This window comes from Molossus molossus, unplaced genomic scaffold, assembly GCF_014108415.1.
Source record: "Molossus molossus isolate mMolMol1 unplaced genomic scaffold, mMolMol1.p scaffold_m16_p_18, whole genome shotgun sequence".
Lineage (NCBI taxonomy): Eukaryota > Metazoa > Chordata > Mammalia > Chiroptera > Molossidae > Molossus > Molossus molossus.
The window spans coordinates 52,484,263-52,490,926 of NW_023425353.1; the positions used below are offsets into that span (position 1 = coordinate 52,484,263).

General features: G+C 44.4%; 1 pseudogene; it reads left to right on the forward strand.

The window, feature by feature from the left end:
* Nucleotides 1-855: 855 nt before the first annotated feature.
* LOC118633464 lies at nucleotides 856-1,116 on the forward strand (annotated as a pseudogene).
* Nucleotides 1,117-6,664: the final 5,548 nt, after the last annotated feature.

The window sequence follows — 6,664 nt, forward strand, 5'->3', positions numbered from 1 at the left end:
TGTGTTAGGGTGATTCTGTATCTTCCGCCCTTTGGTAGTAGTGAAACATCTAATGAAACCAGAAAAAAGATGATGTGGTTGTGTCCTCTTGTGTTAAGGTCCGGGTACTCCTCTTCAAATGCAAATAATTTTTGAATGGTGAATATACAAAGCCTGTTCCACCGTTTACACACAGTTGCCTCACTCCTCACCTAGGACGTGAATCCCAGTTGGTTTGAAAATATTTTGTTGTTCTTGTTATAGAAATAATGCATATTCATCAAAGAACATTTAGAAGAGACAAATTTTTAAAGGTCACCTGTTCTCCATAATCTATATATAGCTACCTCTGATCCTGAACATTTTTAACTATTTTTTTTTAAGTTGTTTTTTGGTGGGGTTTTTTTTTTTTTTTTTTTGGTTAATCCCCACTCAAGGATATTTTTCCATTAATTTTTGAGAGAGCGAAACATCAATGTGAGAGAGACTCATCGATTGGCTGCCTCTCGCATGATCCTGACTGGGGCTGGGGATCGAACCCGCAACCCAGGTACGTGCCCCTGACCTGAATCAAACCTGAGACCTTTCAATCCACAGGCTGATGCTATAACCACTGAGCCAAACCCGCAAAGTCCATTTTTACCTGTTTATTGGTCATTTGTGTTTCTACTGGTACACATCAGCTTTTCATACTGGTGCTCATTTTTCTACTAGGATACTGTGGACGAAAAAAGTTTCTACGGGAAGTAAACTCACAGAATGGTGTGATCATAAATTCCTAAATGGGCAGGTCATGGTAGGTAGTCACACCCCAGGCATTTAACTTCTTTAGTAAAAAGTTTATCTGTGCTTTTCTGCCCGATGGCTGCCACCATCATGGACACGAGTCGCGTGCAGCCTATCGAGCTAGCCAGGGTCACCAGGTGCTGGGCAGGACCGGTTCCCAGGGACAGTGCATGCAGGTGCGTGTGGAGTTCATGGACGACACGAGCCACTCCATCATCCGCAACGTGAAAGGCCCCGTGCGCGAGGGCGACGTGCTCACTCTGTTGGAGTCAGAGCGAGAGGCTCGGAGGCTGCGCTGAATTTGTGCCTGGGTCCTGGCTGGATGTCTGGGTGGACCGCATGGCTCATGGGGAAGCTGTTCCACTGTTAATAAAGCATTTATGTAAATTCAAAAAAAATTTAAAAAGGTTTATCTGTGCCTTAAGCAAGCCCTGTGTATTGTTTTTGTGCATCTATCTGGGTAGCAACCTTTTTTTTTTTTTTTTTTTTTTTGCCAAGGGCCATTTAGATACTTATAATGTCATTCGAGAGCCATACAAAATTATTAACTTAGCCCTGGCCAGTTTGTCTCATAGGTTGGAGCATTTTTCTCATTTTTGTCTTCCCAGTATCCATGATCACACACACACACACACACACACACACACACCCTGAGGAACTCATTATTAATATTTGTTAAATGAATAAACAAACATACATGTGCTATAACAGGTATATGTTATAACCCTTGGCCTACAGACCAGAGAGTCCTGGGTTCAGTTCCCGCTAGGGGCATGTACCAAAAAAAAAAAAAATTATCAACTTAAAAATTAACCTGCTGCCCTGGCCGGTGTGGTTCAGCGGTTAGAGCATAGACCTGTGGACTGAAGGGTAGAGGGTTCGATTTTGCTTCCTGACAACCGTTAATCAGTTTCGGCTCAAATAAACTCTTATAAAGATTCTCTACAGATCTGGATGTTTCTTAAATCAGCAATATTCATTTTTCTCTCTACTAAGTTGTAAGAACTCTTTATCTATTAAGATATTCATCATTGTTCCGTTTTACATTTTGTACACTTTCCTGACATTTAATAGCAATGGAGGTGAAGGATCTAGCCCCTACGGTGACAGAGCAAAGGTACCGCTGGAGAAATGTCCACAGAGGGCTCCCAGGGAGCACGGGGGATGAGAGCCTGAACAACTGGGGAGAGAAAACATAGAAAAAGAAAACCCAAGAACAAAGACCCAAGGCAGAGAAGGGCAACAAGAAGAGACCACACACAAGGCAAGGGGGTGTCTACATGGAGAGGCCTGCAGAAGGAATGGGTGGACTTCCTTTTGATTCATCTAAAGCAGTGGTTCTCAACCTTCCTAATGCCGCGACCCTTTCATACAGTTCCTCATGTTGTGGTGACCCCCAACCACAAAATTATTTTCGTTGCTACTTCATAACAGTAATTTTGCTACTGTTATGAATCGCCATCAGAAATATGTGTTTTCCGATGGTCTTAGGCGACCCCTGTGAAAGGGTTGTTCAACCCCCAAAGGGGTCGCGACCCACAGGTTGAGAACCGCTGAGGGTGGGGTGTTTCATCTTGAAGGGTGTTTGCTGCTTTGTTTGTTTTTTAATTTTTTTTTATTTTTTTATCCTCACCCGAGGACACTTTTGCATAGAGCAGGAGGGAGAGGTGGGGGAAGAGAGAGAGAGAAACATCGGTGTGAGAGAGACACATCTACTGGTTGCCACCCACACAACCCCAACCAGAGGCTGGAGGACAAACTGCAACCGAGGTACATGCCCATAGTGGGAACCGAACCCGGGTCTCTCTGGTCCGCAGCCAGACACTCTAACCGCTGAGCCAAACCAGCCAGGGCGCTGCTTTCTGTTTTGAAAGAGCTGCATTTAATACCAGTCTTTGCAGGTGACACACATCATGGTCTCTGGTACCCAAATTGATAATCATTGGAACTGGTTACAAAGATAATGCAGAAAGGATATTCAAGTAGACTCTGCAGACGTTTTGTGAGTATTTCTGGTATTACATTTTTCATCATTCATGAGCTGATGGCCATTTATGAAAGATACCAGGAGTCAGAGGGAATCATTACAACCCGACTAAAAAGAGCGGGGTGTTTCATTAACAAGAATCAAGTTGATGCCTCAGTAATGAAGAAACCAACGGACACCACCTCAGAATGATCTTAAATTAAACCTGGACACCTTTGGGCCTTTTAAAAGTCTCTTGAGCATTTTTTAAATAGAAATAACTTCTGGCTTGCCCTGGCCAACTTGGCTCAGTGGTTAGAGCGTCGGCCTGTGGTCCAGAGAGACCCGGGTTCGGTTCCCGCTAAGGGCGCGTACCTCGGTTGCCGTTGGTCCCTGGCCCTGGTTGGTTGTGCGGGTGGCGGCCACTCGATGTGTCCCTTTCACGTTGATGTTTCTCTCTCTCTCTCTCTCTCTCTCTCTCTCTCTCTCTCTTCCTTCCACTCTATCTGAACAAAAAAATGGAAAAATGTCCTCGGGTGAGGATAAAAAAAATTTAAAAATAAATAAATTAATTAAGAAAAAAAAAATAACTTCTGGCTTTAAAAATAAAAGAGGGTGATCAACTTTTCAATTTACTCATTACCGCCTGGAGGGAAACCAAAACCAGCTAGAGAAGATTTTCAGAAGTGGGGGAGGGGTGTCCCTAGAAGCCTAAGTAAAACAGCAACAAAGTCCTCTTCCAAACTGACATACTTCCCCTCTCTACATGCCTCGCACACGCTCAGAGACTCTCTCCTTTATTTCAGATACCCTTAACGCTACACCTAACTCAGGAATGTCCCACCTGGAAGACCTCCAAGCTGCCTGTAAAATTACTTTGCCCACTCCACACTTCTGTAATGGAACCACTTAGTCCTTGTTTAAAAACAATAAAATAACAAAAATAATAATAGTAACAACAACAACAACAACCTTGCTAAGTTTCGACCATCATCTGACACTCCCGTCTGCTGAATCCTCTCCTGTGCCCACCAGAACCTTACAGAACACCTCCTGCATCTGTTTGAATCCAAGCATCTCAAAACCAGTGATGTAACACCTGGGAGGAAGGTGCCTGTTCCCCAAAGAAGAGTTTACAGTCCTCCTTGTCCACCACCCAGATATTTGCTGGTTCCCTCCCTTCTTGCCCTGTATCTAGCCCTTTTGATTTCTGCTCTGAGACCCACGCAACTCAGACAGAATGCCGACGTAGCTCTCCCTTCCCAAGCAACCAAATGCATTTAGCTTTCTCTTAACTTTCTCTTTCTTACTATTTAACATTCCATAGTTTAGTTAAGTTTAAGCAATTGTCTGGTTAATGTAATTAATATTAAGATATAAATGGGAGTATTAGCTTGTCAAAGGTTTTATCAAAGCATTTTAGTCCAAAAATATATAATTGGTATTTGTGGCTCTTGAGGGGAAGGGGAGAAGCAGGAAAGGAAACTCGATATCAGTGAAATGAGCAGAAAGGAATAGAGTCCCCTCTACCCAACCCCCCACTGCCCTGGTGCCCTCCACTCCACTTCCACAGCCGCAGTCAGTACCTGGACAGACATTTGATCACATCTACAAGTCAAAGCAGGGACTTGGTTTTTCTCACTTTTGTCTTCCCAGTACCCATGATCACACATGATCACACACATCCTGAGGGACTCGTTATTAATATTTGTTAAATGAATAAACAAATATACACATGTTATAACAGGTATATGTTATAACCCTTGGCCTGCTAAAGTGAATCAATAATATTTTTATACATGAAAGCTAGTTTGGAGTGTATGTGTGATGTCTACCCCACACCTGTCAACTTGGAGGGTGAGGCATACGTCCCCCCAGTGCCAGGAAACGACAGACCTCTCCTCTTGAGCAATTACTCTGCCCTGGAGGAAGTCCCCAGGATGACATTTGGGAGTGCCTCAAAGAAAAAGACCTGCCGCCACCCAGTCACCTCTGCTGACAAACCCTGCCAGCCCACGTGGAGCTGCCCCGCCCTGACATGTGGACGGACGGTGCCACGTCACCCAACCTTTGAGAAGCCTCCAACATGAGTGACAACACAAGCAAAAACGAAAGGAAATGAAGGGACAAAACCCTACACTTCATATGTTCACAGAGGTAAAAAAAAATACGAGTAAGAATTCTTAGAAATGGAAACCAACAGGGCCTTAAAAAACAAAAACAAAACATTTTAAAGATAAAAATCTAGAAAGCGGGGGAGGGGCAGGCAAACATTTGGCGATGGGGAAGGACAGCTGTCAGGGAGAGAGACAAATGCTAAATGATAAACGTTTCGGGCAGATACTAGAGAGAAAATGGATAGGAGCTACTTCTTGAAGACATGAGACAAGAAAAGGCCACCGTATTGAAAACACACAGTAATTTCGATTGAAAGTACACCGACTTAAAGACTTTATTTTTTAGAGTAGTTTGAAGCTCATGGTGAAATTGCACCACTGGCTTTAGAAAGGCCCATGACAGGGCTATCATCATGGAATTTCAGGACGTGGGGATTAAAAAGTGGATCCTAAAACTTTCAGCGGGGACGAGGGCGAAAAAGAGGTCACACAGAAAGGAACAGTGTGTCAGGAAAGACTTAAGCTGCTTTAACACGGAGATATAGAAAACGAGTGGCATACTCAAAACAGGAGTTTAATCCTAACTCGTGCCGTGGCTGAGGTAGGATGCAGGGCTGAAAGGGCAGAGCAGCAGTCTTGCTCTAATTCTGAGTAAAAAACCAAGGCCATTATGAAGTCCGGGGGTCAGGGGCAGAAAGAGCACGTGAAAGGAAATCTTCCTATGATACACTTCTGGGAGCTATAACTAAATATATTTACATGTCATAAGAAGGCACACTGACTGTGCAATTCACCCAAAACTGTGAGGCTAGTATGGAGCAGAGAAGATGTGGGGGAGGGAGTGTATGTGTGTGTGTGTGTGTGTGTGGTGGTGGGGGGGGGTATAGTGTGGAAGAAGTAAATATTCATTTACTATTTATTTTTATTATTTATTTATTTTTGTTTTTATCCTCACCCGAGAACATCTTTCCATTTTTGTTCAGATAGAGTGGGAGGAAGAGAGAGAGAGAAAAAGAGAGAGAGAGAGAAACATCGACATAAAAAGGACACACTGAGTGGCTGCCTCCCCCACGACCCCAACCAGGGCCAGGGATGAGTCGCAACCTAGGTACATGACCTTAACTGGAATGGAACCCACAATTCGTGGGTCTGCGGCCGACGCTCTAACCTCTGAGCCCAACCGGCCAGGGCCATTTACTGTTTATTAGGGACGTGTGGGGAGAGAGGCATTGCCATACGTTGCTGGCCTAACCCCTGTGGAGTACGACTGGCTGTACCTACCAAAACTACAAATGGGTGCACCTGTGAACCAGCAATGCCACTAAAGGGAAATTTATCCTAGACATAAATGCACATGTTTGCAAAATAACAGCTGAGTATTCACTGCAGCATTTTTTGTGAAGGAAATATTAAAAATAATGCGAATGTCCATCTGCTTTAAAAAAAGAATAAGGATGCTCTATTTACTGAACTGGCACGATTGATTAAACATTTTCTGAGCTGAAGAAGCAAGGTGCAGCAGGGAGTGCGTCAGAGGTAATCGGCAATGCTGTTCACTGATGTCTGGCTCTCTGAGCCCTGGGCGCATGGTGAGTTTGCAGCTCCCTGCCCCCTATAAGCTGTCAGGTCTACGTGGTATGCTTTGGTCACTGAATGGGACAGAAGAGACATGTGTCACCCCTGGGAAGAAGCCAGTGAGTGGTCTGTCACATTCCCTGCCCCTTGCCATTGCAAGCATGACTCTCCAGATGGCAGGGACTCTGCGGTCTTGCAACCTGTGTGAGGAAATGCGGAGCAACCCAGGATGGACATGAAG